The sequence below is a fragment of the Henckelia pumila genome, chromosome 1 (assembly GCF_033568475.1).
Source record: "Henckelia pumila isolate YLH828 chromosome 1, ASM3356847v2, whole genome shotgun sequence".
In the NCBI taxonomy this organism is placed as follows: Eukaryota; Viridiplantae; Streptophyta; class Magnoliopsida; order Lamiales; family Gesneriaceae; genus Henckelia; species Henckelia pumila.
Genome location: NC_133120.1, coordinates 53,103,696 through 53,122,827, shown reverse-complemented (window position 1 = coordinate 53,122,827; position 19,132 = coordinate 53,103,696). Strand labels below are relative to the sequence as shown.

Sequence of the window (19,132 nt, the reverse complement as noted above, 5' to 3'; positions counted from 1 at the left end):
TATCTTATCATCAATTGTACCAAAAATAATTAATTTCAAAATTCAATTTAACGGATAAAATATTTAAATTTTCCAAAAATTCAAATTTATGCAAAAATCAATTTTAAAATTTTCGGACTCGAACAATTCGATCCGACGCCTCGTGGACCAATCAAAAACAATTTTCGATCGGACCAAAAATAGAATTTTAACATATTAAAATTTAATTTAAAATTAAAATATTAATTTTTCCGACTGCCCGGGTTTTTCCCGGAAAAAAAAAATTTTATTTTTAAAATATTTATTTTGTTTCAAAAACCGAGGCTTAAAATTTTTTTTGTACAATCGATTAATTTAATCGCTTGATCTGAGCAACCTGGATTTGATACCAATGTTGGAGAACGCGGCGATCAGATCAATCAGGATTGATACCCGGTGCAGCGGAAGTTTAAAAATTTTATATGGAACGATTCCATAATGGGTATCAAAACCTTACGATTAAATTGTGTGTGTAAAAATTAAATAACAATTATAAATTTTTACCTCCAATCTCGAAGCGAGATTATGGACACCAACAGATTGCTCTGCTCTTGTTGTATATCCCTGGAACTGATGGACGAACTGTTCTTCAATCAGGTCCACGAACGGATAATTAATCCCTCTGATAGATTGCACTAGAAAATCTATCAGAAGTTTCTATGAATAGAATTAACGAATTTGATCCGTTAAACCAGACTGTAATTCAAAATTCACAGACTGGATTTTACCGAGCAGAGGGGAAAAGGGGGCGGCCACTTCAGATAAAAATACTAGGGTTTTTCGAAAATTTGTGACCTGTTGTGTGTGTAATTTCTGTACTGCAATAACTTATTTATAATGTAGGCCGCTAACAGCTTAGGGCCCATTAGTCATAAGTTCAAGCCTGACAAGCAAAGCCCGCATGTTCAAAAATTAATATAAAATTCATCATGACTCCGATTGATAAACCGATTTCACCAATGTGTACAGAAACCATTTCTGCACCTTTTAAAGTCAAGATAAATTTTTCTAAATCCGAATTCAGTGATTTCCAAAAATGCCCATCCCTATGTCATTTTAGGAAATCTTACTCCTCTACTCTTAAATAAGAAGTCCAACTTCTTCGTTCATTAAATTTAACTCTTTAAATTTAACTATCTCAACGGGGATTAAAAATCCATTACTCTGTGTGACCCTCAATGGTTCAGGGATACAGCTAGCCGTGGGCTCACAACTCCTTGTGACTCGGAACAACAATTTCCGACTTGCCCATCGAATCATGGTAAGAGCGCCTAGCAACATCGCCCCAAGATTCCCTAGGTATCACTGATAGTGCCTGCAAGAACCAATAGATTTTGGTTAGCGTACAGTACGGTCCCTTCATCCATATATCCCGATCGAATCAACAAACATTGGTAAATCGAGAGTCGTTCGAGATTCGATAACTATGCAATACATCTTGAAGATCAAATAGTGACATCGCATGTGTTACTAAGAAACCATTTCTTAAAACACATCATGTACTCTGGCCAGAGATTCGTCACACTAATATCTCCTCAGATCGCATAGGATATCCACACTCGCAAGTATGTGGTGAATCCTTGACAACAAAGCATCGACTCCTATATGTGTTGTAACTGTACCCAATCCCGACACCTGATGACCCCAATAGAGTCGGTAAATGAGTCAAAGCACAGTACTAGCATATAGAGTCTCAATGATGTTTCAAGTAGTAAGGACTAATGGTGTACAACCAAAACCGCGGAATTTATCCACTCGATAAGTGATAACCACTTGGAAAGTCCGGATAGGGTAGTTCGATCATTCATCGTATGAATATCCATTTGCATGCTTCGAACATCTCTATGTTCCTTACCAATGAAACGTGGTACTCTGCATCGCAAATGCTAGTCTCAAACTCGAGCGATCCTTATCCTTATTATCGGACGGCTCAATCGACTAGGAACAGTTTAGAATATACAGTGACTATAAGATGTGTTTCATGATAGACATCCCCATGTTCTACCACATCTTACATACACTATAGTATATTCAAGGTCTTTATCAAAACAACAATAGTATATCACAGTATAACAATATGAAGAAAGATAAAGTCATTGCCATTAATAAAAGTGTAAATAATATTAAACAAAAGATTGTTTATACAAAGAGTCATCAAAACCCTTAGCCACAAGTTGGCTCACCGGGCACCCACTCTTTCACACAACACAACTCCTAAGAACCAAACAACTAAAATAAAAAAAAACAAAACCAAAAGCAACTAAATAAAAACAATAAAATTCAGAATTGACACAACTCCCCCAAACTTAGTACATTCGTTGTCCTCAAGGAATTAAAACAAGAAAGCATAAAGGACATGTAACACAAACGACGACCGTCAGTGGTCGTCGCCATCATCAGCAGCATCATCATGGGATGGATCAGAAGGGCCAAAAGTGGGTGGCCACTGTGGATACAGAGGAAATGGATGAGCCGAACTAGCAGCCTGTGGAAACTGATGTCTCAAAGCATCTGTAAAATCCATCATGTAGTCCATAAAGACACCAGTAGTCTGCTGAAATGTCCGAAACTCTTGACGGTGTGCTCTTAATTCTGAAAGAGTAGGTGCCCAGTGAGCCAACTTGCGGCTAAGGGCTTTGATGACTCTTTGTATAAACAATCTTTTGTTTAATATAATTTACACTTTTATTAATGGCAATAACTTTATCTTTCTTCATATTGTTATATTGTGATATACTATTGTTGTTTTGATAAAGACCTTGAATATACTATAGTGTATGTAAGATGTGGTAGAACATGGGGATGTCTATCATGAAACACGTCTTATAGTCACTGTATATTCTAAACTGTTCCTAGTCGATTGAGCGGTCCGATAATAAGGATAAGGATCGCTCGAGTTTGAGACTAGCATTTGCGATGCAGAGTACCACGTTTCATTGGTAAGGAACATAGAGATGTTCGAAGCATGCAAATGGATATTCATATGATGAATGATCGAACTGCCCTATCCGGACTTTCCAAGTGGTTATCACTTATCGAGTGGATAAAGTCCGCGGTTTTGGTTGTACACCATTAGTCCTTACTACTTGAAACATCATTGAGACTCTATATGCTAGTAATGTGCTTTGACTCGTTTACCGACTCTATTGGGGTCATCAGGTGTCGGGATTGGGTACAGTTACAACACATATAGGAGTCGATGCTTTGTTGTCAAGGATTCACCACATACTTGCGAGTGTGGATATCCTATGTGATCTGAGGAGATATTAGTGTGACGAATCTCTGGCCAGAGTACATGATATGTTTTAAGAAATGGTTTCTTAGTAACACATGCGATGTCACTATTTGATCTTCAAGATGTATTGCATAGTCATCGAATCTCGAACGACTCTCGATATACCAATGGTTGTTGATTCGATCGGGATATATGGATGAAGGGACCGTACTGTACGCTAACCAAAATCTATTGGTTCTTGTAGGCACTATCAGTGATACCTAGGGAATCATGGGGCGATGTTGCTAGGCGCTCTTACCATGATTCGATGGGCAAGTCGGAAATTGTTGTTCCGAGTCACAAGGAGTTGTGAGCCCACGGCTAGCTGTATCCCTGAACCATTGAGGGTCACACAGAGTAATGGATTTTTAATCCCCGTTGAGATAGTTAAATTTAAAGAGTTAAATTTAATGAACAAAGAAGTTGGACTTCTTAATTATAAGTAGAGGAATAAGATTTCCTAAAATGACATAGGGATGGGTATTTTTGGAAATCACTGAATTCGGATTCAAAAAAATTTATCTTGACTTTAAAAGGTGCAGAAATGGTTTCTGTGCACATTGGTGAAATCGGTTTATCAATCGGAGTTACGATGAATTTTATATTAATTTCTGAACATGCGGGCTTTGCTTGTCGGGCTTGAACTTATGACTAATGGGCCCTAAGCTGTTACTGGCCTACATTATAAATAAATTATTGCAGTACAAAAATTACACACAACAGGTCACAAATTTTCGAAAACCTAGTGATTTTCTCTCAGTAGTGGCCGCCCCCCTTCCCCCTCTGCTCGGCAAAATCCAGTCTGTGAATTTTGAATTACAGTCTGGTTTAACGGATCAAATTCGTTAATCTCTTCGTAGAAACATCTGATAGATTTTTTAGTGCAATCTATCAGAGGGATTAAATATCCGTTCGTGGACCTGATTGAAGAACAGTTCGTCCATCAGTTCCAGGGATATACAACAAGAGCAGAGCAATCTGTTGGTGTCCAAAATCTTGATTCGAGATTGGAGGTAAAAATTTATAATCGTTATTTAATTTTTACACACACACAATTTAATCGTAAGGTTGATACCTATTATGGAATCGTTCCATACAAAAATTTTAAACTTCCGCTGTACCGGGTATCAATCCTAATTGATCTGATCGCCGCGTTCTCCAACAGTGGTATCAGAGACAGGTTGCTCAGATCAAGCGATTAAATTAATCGATTGTACAAAAAGTTTTAGGCCTCGGTTTTTGAAACAAAATAAATATTTTAAAAATAAATTTTTTTTTTTCGGGCAAAAACCATGACAGCGATTGGATCGCTGCTCGGGGGGGGGGGGGGGGGGGGGGGGGGGGGGGGGGGGGGGGGCAGCCGGGCAGCCCGCGGGAAAAATTAATTTTTTAATTTTTTAAATTAAATTTTAATATTTTAAAATTCTATTTTTGGTCCGATCGAAAATTGTTTTAGATTGGTCCACGAGGCGTCGGATCGAATTGTTCGAGTCCGAAAATTTTAAAATTGATTTTTGGATAAATTTGAATTTTTGGAAAATTTAAATATTTTATCCGTTAAATTGAATTTTGAAATTAATTATTTTTGGTACAATTGATGATAAGATATGATCTTATGGAAATATTGAGTAAAATATGATTTTATGTATAAAATTGGATTTTATAGATAAAATATGATTTTATTTGATAAAAATATAAAATATGATTTTGTATATAAAATAAGATTTTATGTATGAAATATGATTTTATCCTTTTAAATTTAAATTGCCATTGCATGTTATCCAATAAATTAATTTTGAATTAAATATTATTGGATGAGGATGATCGATTGCCATGACCAATTTTGTAGGTGTATGTTAGGAATTTACATTTGTTTTTATTGTTGTTGGATTTATTAATGGGTCTGGTTTATGGCCCAATATGAATGTCATATGTAATAAAAGTGGGCTTGGTTTATGGCCCGTTCCCACCCCTTAAAAATGTATCCCCTACTTGTCATTGTTATTTATTGTAAATACATTAGATTTAGTGGGAGATGAAGATTTGAAGACGGTGGTGGGCCCAGCAGACAATAAAGACAGAAGAAATGTAAATTGGAAGCAAATGTAATAGGATTGAATTGCATACTGCATATTACCTAGGATTGGACTAAGACTCGTGATTGGCAACCACGGGTCGATTAGAAATGGAATCGATCATCCTATATAATATGTGATATTATAGTTGTATGCATGTTTTAGACATAATTGTGTGAATCCTGCAAGCATACAAAATTTTAAAAATGATGAGACAAATTTTTATAATTAAAATCCCTCATTTTAAATATGATTTAAAATTGATATCAAGATAAATAAAGGAAATTTAAATTTGTTTAAATGTTCCTACCTTCCATCAACGATCAATGTATGAGATGCTACCCGCGGATACGGTCCGGCTCATATTATTGGGGGGGCCCGTTCGTCGAAAAGCTGTACATTGGATCGACACATGTTGTAAGTTGGGTGGAACTCCCATGGGATCGGCTCATATTATTGGGGGATCCACATGGCGACCGTCCATCACAACTTAATATTGATGGGTCATCTTGACATGTCACAATAAACGGCGTCATATTATTGCGCCCTTATTGGACATGAGGTAAAAACGTGGAGGTTGCTTTGGAAGCAATTGGGCTCTACCTTTTGAAAATTATGGTTGGCTGATATTATTCGGGACCATAAGTTTGTCAATTGGACTCCATGTTCTCACTAAGGAAAACAGTTTCCCGTTTTCACTAGAGGGTAGTGAAATCGTTAAAATAGTGGGAGTGAGATTCATAAAATAAATTTCGCCTATTTTATGTCTTAGTAAATTGCTTAAACAATCACTGATATTTGTCTGTTTCTTTTCAGTATTTCATAAGATGAATTCGCGTAATCCACTTTTCTCGATCCTCGAACAAAATAAGTTGACTGGCGCAAACTATACGGAATGGTTCCGTAAGTTGAAGATTGTCTTGACTTCGGAGAAGATGCTCTACGTGTTAGAAAAATCTCCTTCGAAGGAAGCACCAGCTGACGTAAGTCCGGAAGAGTTAGCCAAACTTGATACATGGTGGGACCATGATATCAAGACCAAATGCTATATGCAAGCCTCGATGTCTGATGAACTCCAGAGGCGATTTGAGGACACCGTGAATGCTGCTGACATTCACGTACAACTCAAGGAACTTTTTGGGGCTCAATCGAGGGCTGGAAGGTTCGCTACTGTAAAGGAGCTAATGACGTGTTGCATGCCTGAAGGGACTTCGGTCCGTGATCATGGGGTATGAGTGATTTGGCTCATACAGAAGTTGGTAACCCTTGATTTGGTGTTGGAGCATGAACTCAACGTGGACTTACTACTTCTGTCTCTTCCTTCTTCGTTTGACGGATTTGTGGTGAATTTCAATATGAACAAGATAGAGGCCTCCCTTGAAGAGATGGTCAATATGCTTGTGACATATGAATCCACATTAAAGAAGGATAAACCGGCTTTCTTGGTGGGCTCCTCTTCTTCTGCTAAGAAGGGGCCAAGTACAAAGGGTAAGAAACGTTTTGCCATTACTGCAAGAAGCCCGGTCATTGGAAGCGTAACTGCAAGGAATATCTAGAGCAGTTGCGAACTGCGAAGGGTATGTTCTATATTGAAATAAATGTTTCACTTAATACTACTTCTTGGGTATTGGATACCGGATGTGGATCTCACATTTGCAATGATTTGTAGGTGATGACAAGAAGTCGCAGGCTTAGAATGGGTGAGACCCAGCTGAGGCTCGAAAATGGTTCCAGAGTTGAAGCTAAAGACGTGGGAGATTTTTATTTAATTTTGCAGAACGGTTTTAAGTTACTTTTAAGAGATGTTTAATTTGTTCCAGATTTGATTAAAAACATTATTTCTGTTTCTATGCTTGATAGAGATGACTATTCTTGCAATTTTGTGAATGAGATTTGCAATATTTACAAGAATGAATGTTTGATTGGAAATGGACAACTTGAAAACGATCTATACAACTTAAAACTAAAAGACGTTCCAATAAATTATGTTGATAAACCGGCAACAACAAACAAAAGGAAAATCGATAGCCAAAACCCGGCAAACCTTTGGCACGCTAGGCTAGGTCATATTTCCTCAAGGAGGATGAACAAGCTAGTGGGAGAGGGCATGTTTGATATGTCTGATATTAACTCTCTACCTACTTGTGAATCCTGCCTGAAAGGAAAAATGACTAAATCTCCTTTTAAGGGGAAACCTGAGCGTAGTCAAAATCTGTTGGATTTGATCCATACAGATGTTTGTGGTCCATTTAGAGTTGGTACTCAATATGGCCACACCTACTTCATTACCTTTACTGATGATTATTCGAGGTATGGGTATTTATATTTAATGAAATATAAGTCTGAAGCATTTGAAAAGTTCAAAGAATTCAAGGCTGAAGTAGAAAACAAGCTAGGTAAAAGTATTAAAGCACTTCGATCGGATCGAGGTGGAGAATACTTGAGTACCGAGTTTTTGGACTATCTAAAAGAGAATGAGATTCTCTCTCAGTGGACTCCTCCTATGACACCACAGCTGAATGGTGTATCGGAGCGTCGTAATCGAACTTTGTTGGACATGGTTCGATCCATGATGAGCTTCACTGAGCTTCCACCTTCGTCTTGGGGCTATGCGCTTGAAACGGCGGTATTTTTGTTGAACAACGTCCACACTAAAGCAGTGGACAAAACACCATACGAGTTATGGAATGGCAAAGCTCCTAAGTATTCGTACTTGAGGATTTGGGGATGTCCTGCTTACGTGAAGCGGACAGTGGGAGATAAGTTGGATAGTCGATCCAGCTTATGTTATTTTGTAGGGTATCCGATGAATTCAATCGGATATTATTTCTATTATCCTGCTGAAACAAAGGTGTTTGTTTCAAGGAATGCCACCTTCTTGGAGAAGGAGTTCTTATTGGATAAGAAAGGAGAGATGATGGAACTCGAAGAAATTCGAGAAGAACCCGAAATACAAAATAACGATCCTACACCTCAGGAACCATTGATAGACACGCCTATACCTAGAAGATCCGAGAGAACTTCTAGACCTCCTATTCGATATGGTCTTCTTCTTGAAGGGGATCAAGATGAACCCGATGTTGGATGTGATCCAAGAAACTTCAAGGAAGCAATTTCTGATGCGGATTCAAATTTATGGCTTGAAGCTATGCAGTCGGAAATAGATTCGATGCATACTAACCAAGTTTGGTCTTTAGTAGATCCTCCCGATGGAATTGTTCCAATAGGGTGTAAATGGATCTACAAGAGAAAGCTTGGGCCTGATGGTAAGGTATTGACCTACAAGGCGCGATTGGTGGAGAAAGGTTATACTCAAAGACAAGGAGTTGACTATGATGAAACCTTTTCACCAGTTGCAATATTCAAGTCCATAAGAATCCTTATTGCCATAGCTGCTTGGTATGACTATGAGATATGGCAAATGGATGTGAAGACTGCTTTTCTTAATGGAGACATTAAGGAAAAAATCTATATGAAGCAGCCTGAGGGGTACACATCCATGGGAAGCGAGCATAAGGTATGCAAGCTTCAGAGATCAATTTATGGTCTAAAACAAGTATCAAGAAGTTGGAACCAGAAATTTGATGAAAAAATAAAGGATTTTGGTTTCATCAAGAACCCGGAGGAACCATGCGTGTACAAGAAAATAGTTAAGGATGCTGTGACATTCTTAGTACTTTATGTTGATGACATCCTACTCATTGGGAATGACGTAGGGATGTTGCAGTCAACAATGATATGGTTATCAGGTAGATTCTCGATGAAGGATTTGGGTGAGGCATCCTATATTCTAGGGATACAGATCTATAGAGATAGATCTAAGAGAATGGTAGGACTCACTCAATCAACCTACATCGACACCATATTGAAACGGTTTTCAATGGATGGGTCCAAGAGAGGACATCTACCCATGTGTCATGAAGTTTCTCTATCCAAGTCTATGTGTTCCAAGACTGATGAAGAGATAGAGAAAATGACACATGTACCATATGCGTCAGCCATAGGTAGTATCATGTATGGGATGATATCTACCAGACCGGATGTAGCATTTGCTCTGAGTGTCACGAGCAGATATCAAGCTAATCCCGGTCAAATGCATTGGAAAGCCATGAAGGACATTCTTAAGTACTTACGAAGGACTAAGAATATGTTCATGGTATATGGAGGAAGAGAACTAAAATTGGAAGGCTATACCGACTCTAGCTTCCAAAGTGACGTGGATGACTCGAAGTCAACCTCTGGATTTGTGTTCATGCTCAATGACGGTGCTTTCTCTTGGAAGAGTTCCAAGCAGGACACCACAGCAGATTCCACCACTGAGGCAGAATACATTGCAGCATCAGCTACTGCTAAAGAGGCCGTTTGGATGAGGAATTTCGTCAAAGAGTTGGGCGTTATTCTAGAAGTTGTTGGTCCAGTCCCTGTGTACTGTGACAACACGGGTGCGGTTGCTCAGGCAAAGAAACCAAGGTCTCATCAAAGATCCAAAAACGTACTGAGGAAATACCACATCATCCGGGAGATTGTGGAAAGAGGAGACATCACTGTCGAAAGAGTGGCCTCTGCAGACAATATCGCTGATCCACTTACTAAGCCCTTGCCAGGACCATTATTTGACAAACATCGCGAAGCAATGGGTCTATGTAGTTTGACTAGTTGGCTTTAGGGCAAGTGGGAGAATGAAAGAGTAGGTGCCCAGTGAGCCAACTTGTGGCTAAGGGCTTTGATGACTCTTTGTATAAACAATCTTTTGTTTAATATAATTTACACTTTTATTAATGGCAATGACTTTATCTTTCTTCATATTGTTATATTGTGATATACTATTGTTGTTTTGATAAAGACCTTGAATATATTATAGTGTATGTAAGATGTGGTAGAACATGGGGATGTCTATCATGAAACACGTCTTATAGTCACTGTATATTCTAAACTGTTCCTAGTCGATTGAGCCGTCCGATAATAAGGATAAGGATCGCTCGAGTTTGAGACTAGCATTTGCGATGCAGAGTACCACGTTTCATTGGTAAGGAACATAGAGATGTTCGAAGCATGCAAATAGATATTCATATGATGAATGATCGAACTGCCCTATCCGGACTTTCCAAGTGGTTATCACTTATCGAGTGGATAAAGTCCGCGGTTTTGGTTGTACACCATTAGTCCTTACTACTTGAAACATCATTGAGACTCTATATGCTAGTACTGTGCTTTGACTCGTTTACCGACTCTATTGGGGTCATCAGGTGTCGGGATTGGGTACAGTTACAACACATATAGGAGTCGATGCTTTGTTGTCAAGGATTCACCACATACTTGCGAGTGTGGATATCCTATGCGATCTGAGGAGATATTAGTGTGACGAATCTCTGGCCAGAGTACATGATATGTTTTAAGAAATGGTTTCTTAGTAACACATGCGATGTCACTATTTGATCTTCAATATGTATTGCATAGTTATCGAATCTCGAACGACTCTCGATATACCAATGGTTGTTGATTCGATCGGGATATATGGATGAAGGGACCGTACTGTACGCTAACCAAAATCTATTGGTTCTTGTAGACACTATCAGTGATACCTAGGGAATCATGGGGCGATGTTGCTAGGCGCTCTTACCATGATTCGATGGGCAAGTCGGAAATTGTTGTTCCGAGTCACAAGGAGTTGTGAGCCCACGGCTAGCTGTATCCCTGAACCATTGAGGGTCACACAGAGTAATGGATTTTTAATCCCCGTTGAGATAGTTAAATTTAAAGAGTTAAATTTAATGAACAAAGAAGTTGGACTTCTTAATTATGAGTAGAGGAATAAGATTTCCTAAAATGACATAGGGATGGGCATTTTTGGAAATCACTGAATTCGGATTCAGAAAAATTTATCTTGACTTTAAAAGGTGCAGAAATGGTTTCTGTGCACATTGGTGAAATTGGTTTATCAATCGGAGTCACGATGAATTTTATATTAATTTCTGAACATGCGGGCTTTGCTTGTCGGGCTTGAACTTATGACTAATGGGCCCTAAGCTGTTAGTGGCCTACATTATAAATAAGTTATTGCAGTACAGAAATTACACACAACAGGTCACAAATTTTCGAAAACCTAGTGATTTTCTCTCAGTAGTGGCCGCCCCCCTTCCCCCTCTGCTCGGCAAAATCCAGTCTGTGAATTTTGAATTACAGTCTGGTTTAACGGATCAAATTCGTTAATCTCTTCGTAGAAACTTCTGATAGATTTTCTAGTGCAATCTATCAGAGGGATTAAATATCCGTTCGTGGACCTGATTGAAGAACAGTTCGTCCATCAGTTCCAGGGATATACAACAAGAGCAGAGCAATCTGTTGGTGTCCAAAATCTTGATTCGAGATCGGAGGTAAAAATTTATAATCGTTATTTAATTTTTACACACACACACAATTTAATCGTAAGGTTGATACCTATTATGGAATCGTTCCATACAAAAATTTTAAACTTCCGCTGCACCGGGTATCAATCCTAATTGATCTGATCGCCGCGTTCTCCAACAAATTCATCCTCCAGAATAGCAACACGATCGGGCGCAACAGGGGGTGCTTGAGGTCGGGGTGCAGGGCCGCTTCGTGCAGCTGCTCGCTCATTAAAATCTCGCCTCTCAGCGCGAGTTCGGTGCTCAGAAGCCGGTATCATGCGAAAAGGAGTATGACAAGCAATAGGAGCAGTAGCTTTCAACAATTCTTCATTTTGGCCCCACTCAACTCCAGCCGCTTCACAAAGATCAGTGATAAGTGCGGGCAAAGCAAACCCACCAGTCGTCTTACCTGCCGCCACACCCTGAATAGTTGCTTGAAAAATCTGTCCCAAGTCGATTGCTTTGCCCTCCAAAATACAATAAACAAGAATCGCTCATTCTCGTGTCACCTCATGCTCGTGGTCAGTCGGTTTAAGACGAGCACACACAAAGTTGTACCATAGCTTAGCATCAGGAATTAGCTCGGTCTTCTTCAACTTAGAAGGCTGATGATCACGGCCCATGCGCCATTCCGCACCCGGAACACAAATACGGCTCAGAATCGCCGCGTAATCCACTTCATTCGCTCGGTACTCCGCATACTCATCGTGAAATACTGGTGGAAGGTTGTACAAGGTGTTAATAGTGTGAGCATCAAAAGGCACCAGCTGGCCTTGGACAAGCACTTTCAACTGCATGTGCTTTACTTTCAAGTTTGCATAAAATTCACGAACGATTGGGACGACTGTATCCTGCGGTGGCTTAACAAAATTTAACCATTGACGCCCATTCACAGCCCTACCAATTGTATGCAAAAAATCATCGTTCCCAAACCCCAATGTCGTGTCAAACCCACGCTCAGGTAATATCATTTTGCCTAGACAATTTTGATAATGCTGTTCGGCACTCTCATTCCTGAAATGCTGCGGCTCATGCTCTGGATTAGCATGAGAAGAGGATGCAACAGATTTTTGCTTCTTCTTTGGGGCCATGAATCAAACACGTAGTAGGCACCACACGACATGCACAAATAACCAATTTACCACAATCACAACTTCCCCAAACATAAATCTACTCCACAATCCACACACAACAACAACCGATTCCGCAACAATCCAATAGAATTCACACTTCAAAGATCGATTAATCAATTAATAGTTCAAGACCCACGAATCGCACGAGTAGAATTTTGCGAAATACTCATCACCCAAAACAATTGTAGAAGTACCAAAAGAATGACTTACTCCATATGAGTTCAAGAAGAGTAGATAATCAAAAGCTTCCCCAATCTCCATTCCTCCAAACATTAAAATAGGCGTGCCCCGGATAAAAGTGGTTCGACCATCCCGCGTCAAAGAGAGGAAGAAAGAAATTAGATTGGGGGGGATTTGGAGAGGATGAGAGACACTAGCCGATATAACAAGAAAAGAGGGGAAGAATTCGTGAGGAGGAAAGTGGACAAGAAATTAGGGAAAAGATTTGGGAGAAAGGAAAGAAATAGTATGTTAGATAGAAGAGATCGGTGACGGGGCGGGCGCGCAAGAGGTACGGGCGGGCGCGCCTCTTGCTCGTTTGTGAAATAGCAGGGCCGGGGCGGGCGCGCCTACGTCTCGAAATTTTTTTCAAAATAGGGTATAGAGACGGCGCGGGCGCGCTGAAGACGGGGCGGGCGCGCCTTGAGCTCGAAAAATTCACAATATCATTGCAGAAAAGGTGCGGGCGTGCCTAATAGAAGAGCGGGCGCGCCTTCACCTCGAGATTTGCATCCAAAATTCTGAAAAAATCAAAGAAAAAAAACAAATTAATTCCAAAACAACAAAATTAAAAGTAAAAACTAAAGAACAAAAATTAAAACGAGAAAGCAAAGACAAAAACTAAAAAAATTTGGGTTGCCTCCCAAAAAGCGCTTGGTTTAAAGTCATCAGCCCGACGTGCACCATTCTTTAGTTGGGATCATTAAGCAATGCGCTGGATGCGGGTGGTACTTCATTGCCAAAGTAGTGCTTGACTCTCTGCCCATTGACCTTGAAAACTCTTCCATCTGTACATCGCAATTCAATGGCACCATGTGGATACACAATTCAATGGCACAATGTGGATACACAGTCTCAACGAGAAACGGCCCTGACCATCGCGATTTCAACTTTCCTGGAAATAATTTCAACCGAGAGTTAAATAGCAAAATCTCTGACCCTTTTCGAATTCCCTATGCACAATAACTTTATCATGCCACTTCTTTGTTTTCTCTTTGTAGATCTTGGCATTCTCATATGCTTCACTCCGAAATTCATCCAATTCATTCAACTGTAGTTTCCGCAACTCTCCGGATGCTTCGAGATCCATGTTTAGCTTCTTGATAGCCCAAAACGCCTTGTGCTCTAACTCCAACGGTAAATGACATGCCTTACCAAAAACCAGCCTGAAGGGAGACATCCCAATGGGGGTTTTGAATGCAGTGCAGTGGTGTCATCTAGCTTGATTGCCCAATCTTTTCGATTTGTCTTAATCATTTTCTCCAAGATTTGCTTAATTTCCCGGTTAGAGATCTCCGCCTGGCCATTGGTTTGAGGATGGTATGCGCACGCCACCTTATGCCTGACACCATACTTCGTGAGCAAGGTATTAAAAATCTTATTGCAGAAATGCGTACCTTCATCACTGATTATTGCTCGTGGAGTTCCAAACCGCGTGAAGATATTCTTTTGCAAAAATTTAACTACAACACGAGCGTCATTAGTCGAGGTGGCAATGGCTTCCACCCATTTCGAAACGTAATCAACTGCTAACAAAATATAAGTGTACCCAAAAGAAGGGGGAAAGGGACCCATAAAATCAATACCCCACACATCAAATAATTCTACTTCTAAAATATTTGTGAGGGGTAATTCATGCCTTCTTGAAATATTTCCCGTTCTTTGACACTTATCACATGATTTCACCAAGGTATAACTATCTTTAAACAACGTAGGCCAATAAAAACCATATTGTAATACCTTAGCAGCAGTGCGGGTGGGTCCAAAATGTCCTCCACAGGGGGAGGAATGGCATTGCTCCAATATTTCATTTGCCTCTTGTCCCGCCACACATCTCCGAATCACTTGATCAGCACAACGTTTGAAAACATAGGGATCATCCCACAAGTAGAACTTAATGTCATGGAAAAACTTCTTCTTTTGATGTCTATTCAACTCTGGAGGCATAGCACCACAAGACAAGAAATTTGCAATATCAGCAAACCATGGAATAAAGGAACTTACCTCAAAGATTTGTTCATTCGAAAACAATTCCTTTATGCTATCCTCCTCCTTCACGTCTTCTAGCTCCAATCTTGACAAGTGATCAGCAACTTGATTTTCACTACCCTTCTTGTCGTTGATCTCAAAATCAAACTCTTGTAAAAGTAGAATCCACCTTATCAAGCGTGTCTTGGCATCCTTTTTTGCAAACAAGTAGCGAATTGCTGCATGATCAGTAAAAACAACTACTTTAGTACCAATTAAATATGGACGAAATTTATCAAAAGCAAAGACTACTGCAAGCATCTCTTTTTCAGTGGTAGTGTAGTTTTGCTGTGCGGCGTCCATGGTGCGACTGACGTAATATATAGCTCTGAAAATCTTATCTCTCCTTTGGCCTAATACCGCGCCCACTGCATAGTCACTAGCATCACACATAAGCTCAAAGGGCTCCTTCCACTCTGGCACAATCATGATGGGTGTTGTGGTCAATTCCGTCTTGATCTTTTCAAATGCCTGCAAACAATCATCATCAAAAATGAATGTAGAATCTTTTTCAAGTAAATTACACAGAGGTTTTGTGATTTTAGAAAAATCCTTGATGAAACGCCGATAAAACCCTGCATGGCCTAAAAAACTTCTGATGCCTTTGATATTCTTCGGAGGTGGAAGCTTCTCTATTGCAATCACTTTGGCTCAATCCACCTCTAATCCATTGGATGACACTTTATGTCCAAGGACAATGCCCTCTTGAACCATGAAGTGACATTTTTCCCAGTTAAGAACTAAATTCTTTTCTTGGCACCTCTGCAAAACAAGAGACAGATTATGCAAGCAATGATCAAAAGAGGAACCAAATACTGAAAAGTCATCCATAAACACTTCCATCACGTCCTCCACCATATCTGCAAAAATTGCCATCATACACCTCTGAAAAGTTGCAGGTGCATTACACAGTCCAAACGGCATCCTCCTGAAAGCAAACGTGCCATAGGGACACGTAAAGGTAGTCTTCTCCTGATCTTCCGGTGCTATAGCAATTTGATTATAGCCTGAATAACCATCTAAGAAACAGTAATAGCAATAACCAACAAGTCTATCAAGCATTTGATCAATAAAAGGAAGTGGAAAATGATCTTTACGAGTAGCTTTATTCAACTTCCTATAATCTATACAAACTCGCCAGCCAGTTACTGTACGTGTGGAGATTAACTCATTATTCTCGTTCTTAACCACAGTAATCCCACCCTTCTTAGGCACCACTTGAACAGGAGATACCCAACTACTGTCAGAAATAGCATAAATCACTCCCGCATTCAACAGCTTTAAAACCTCTTTCTTAACTACCTCTTTCATGGCGGGATTCAACCTTCTCTGATGATCAACATAAGGAGTATACGACTCTTCCATCAAAATTTTATGCATGCAAATTGTTGGACTAATACCCTTAATGTCAGAAATTGACCATCCTAGAGCGGTTTTAAAATTTCTCAGAACTCTCAACAGCTTATCTTTTTCTACAGCAGACAAATGCGCAGATATAATAACAGGACAAGTAGAATTTTCACCAAGAAATTCATAACATAAGTGCGCAGGCAATGCTTTCAGATCATGAGTTTCAGGAGATACCTCTGGTGCACTATTTTCCAAAGTTTCAGATTCCTTAGACCTTACCATTTTTTCTTTCGGAGCGCTGTCTAGGAATACTTTTTGTTCATGTAACTCCCAATCCTCTTCCTTCTCAACCATCTCGTCTGCCACCAAACATCGTTCGAGCGGATCCGTACTTTCTACACATGAAAAAGAGTTATGAGAATCAATAATTTCAATGCTCTTACATGTACTTACCTCATTTGGGCCCCTCATGGTGTGATAAATATTAAAAATCACCGCTTCACCACCAACTCGAAGTGTGAGTTCTCCCTTGTGTACATCGATCAATGCGCGTGCAGTAGCTAGAAAAGGTATCCCAAAAATTAAGGGAGTTTCTTCATCTTCATCCATGTCCAAAATCACGAAATCTGCTGGAAATATGAACTTATCGACCTTTACCAAAACATCCTCCACAATACCCCGTGGGTATGTGATACTCCGATCCGCCAGCTGTAATGTGATGGTGGTCGCCCTGACTTCTCCAAGCTCCAAAGTCCTATAAACAGAAAAAGACATTAAATTTATACTGGCTCCTAAATCACATAAAGCTCTATTTACCTTAGAACCACCAATAAAACAAGGGATAGTAAAACTCCCTGGATCCTTCAACTTTTGTGGCAATTTTTTCTGCAGGATTGCGCTACATTCTTCTGTCAAATTCACCACTTCGTTGTCCTGCAATCTCCTCTTCTTAGACATTACATCTTTGATGAATTTTGCATAATTAGGCATTTGTTCCAAGGCATCTGCAAATGGAATATTGATGTGTATCTTCTTGAAGATATCTATAAACTTGGAAAATTGCTCATCAAGTGCCTTTTTCTTAAACCGCTGTGGATAAGGAAGTTGTGGCTTGTACATCGGTTTAGATTCAGCTTCCTTCTTGGGCTCTTCAACCACAATTTCTTCAGTCACTGGTTCTTCACTTTGTTTTACTTTGCTCTGCTCTTTCTCTTCTAACTTCTTCCCACTTCTCAACTCAACTGCTTTGCACTGCTCTTTTGGATTTACTTCAGTATTGCTGGGAAACTGTCCTCTGTTTTGATCCTTCAATGCATTTGCAAGCTGTCCAATCTGTGTCTCCATGGATTTCATCATAGCTCCCAAACTACACATGTGTGTCTCCATGCTATCCATTCGAGTTTCAGTTCTTGACATCCTCTTGTTAGATTCAGTAACAAATGTAGACACCACATCCTCCAACGATGCTTTACCTTCCCCTTGATTTGTATTGAATCCCGGAGGGGGGTTCAACACATTCTTGTTGTTGGCATAAGAAACGTTTTCATGGTTACGTAAACCAGGATGATAAGTATTAGGAGGAGGGTTACCTCGATAGTTTCCATAGCCTCTGGGATTGATATATTGAGCTTCCTCAGGTGGATGAGATTCATCTATGGCAACCGACACACCTGCAGGTTCTGCGATATTTACCTTGTTTAGAGAAGCCACTTGTGTACTCAACGCAGATAACTGTGCAGTAATGGATGTAAGAGGATCCACACTGTACACTCCCCTCTTGACTCCCGTACATTCAGATGGCCATTGTTAACTATTGATAGTCATCTGTTCCAGCATATCATAAGCTTGAACGGGGTCCTTGGCAAATATAGTACCTCCAGCAGCAGAGTCCACCGACATTCTTGTATGCGTATTTAATCCATTGTAGAAAAACTTATTTCTTCCCAATCTGCAATATTATGATTAGGACAACGCCTTAACAAATCTTTGTACCTTTCCCATGCCTCATATAGCTGTTCAGAATCATGCTGTTGGAAGGTACTGATCTCAATCTTTAGTTGGGTTGCCTTGGATGGTGGAAATAATTTCTCTAAGAATTTCACAGCCATGCCCTCCCAAGTTGTTATGCGTCCTAGTGGCAATGCCTGCAGCCAACTCCGTGCTTTGTCCCTAAGAGAAAAAGGAAACAAACGTAAGCGTATTGTATCATCAGAAACACCATTTATTTTAACAGTATCAGTAATCTCTAGAAAAGTGCGCAAGTGTAAATGAGGATCAACTGTGGCAGTTCCATTGAATTGGTTCTGCTGAACCATGTTGATTAAGGCCGGCTTCAACTCGAAGTTGTTGGCATTTATTGTCCCTCTAGCGATTCCAGAATAGTGAGCCTGGATCGTTGGCCTTGAATGATCTCTAATTGGCACCAAAGGCAATTCATTGACATCTTCTTCAGCCATGTTTAATTGTTCTTCTCTCCTAGCTTTTCTCAAAGCTCTTGCAGTTCGTTCAATCTCTGGATCAAAGAGCAAATAATTCGCACTTTGAGATCTTCGCATAAACTGCAATTACGAACAATAGAAATTTATTAGTACTTAAATTAAAATAAGAAAAAAACTCTAAATTAAAACTCCGACTAATTGGTAACAA

General features: G+C 39.7%; 1 non-coding gene across 1 annotated transcript; it reads left to right on the top strand.

Annotated features, from left to right (window-relative positions):
* Positions 1 to 18,439: 18,439 nt before the first annotated feature.
* Positions 18,440 to 18,546, top strand: LOC140876926 (small nucleolar RNA R71). Its single transcript, XR_012149153.1, has one exon. It is a non-coding gene; the product is annotated as a small nucleolar RNA R71 (small nucleolar RNA).
* Positions 18,547 to 19,132: the final 586 nt, after the last annotated feature.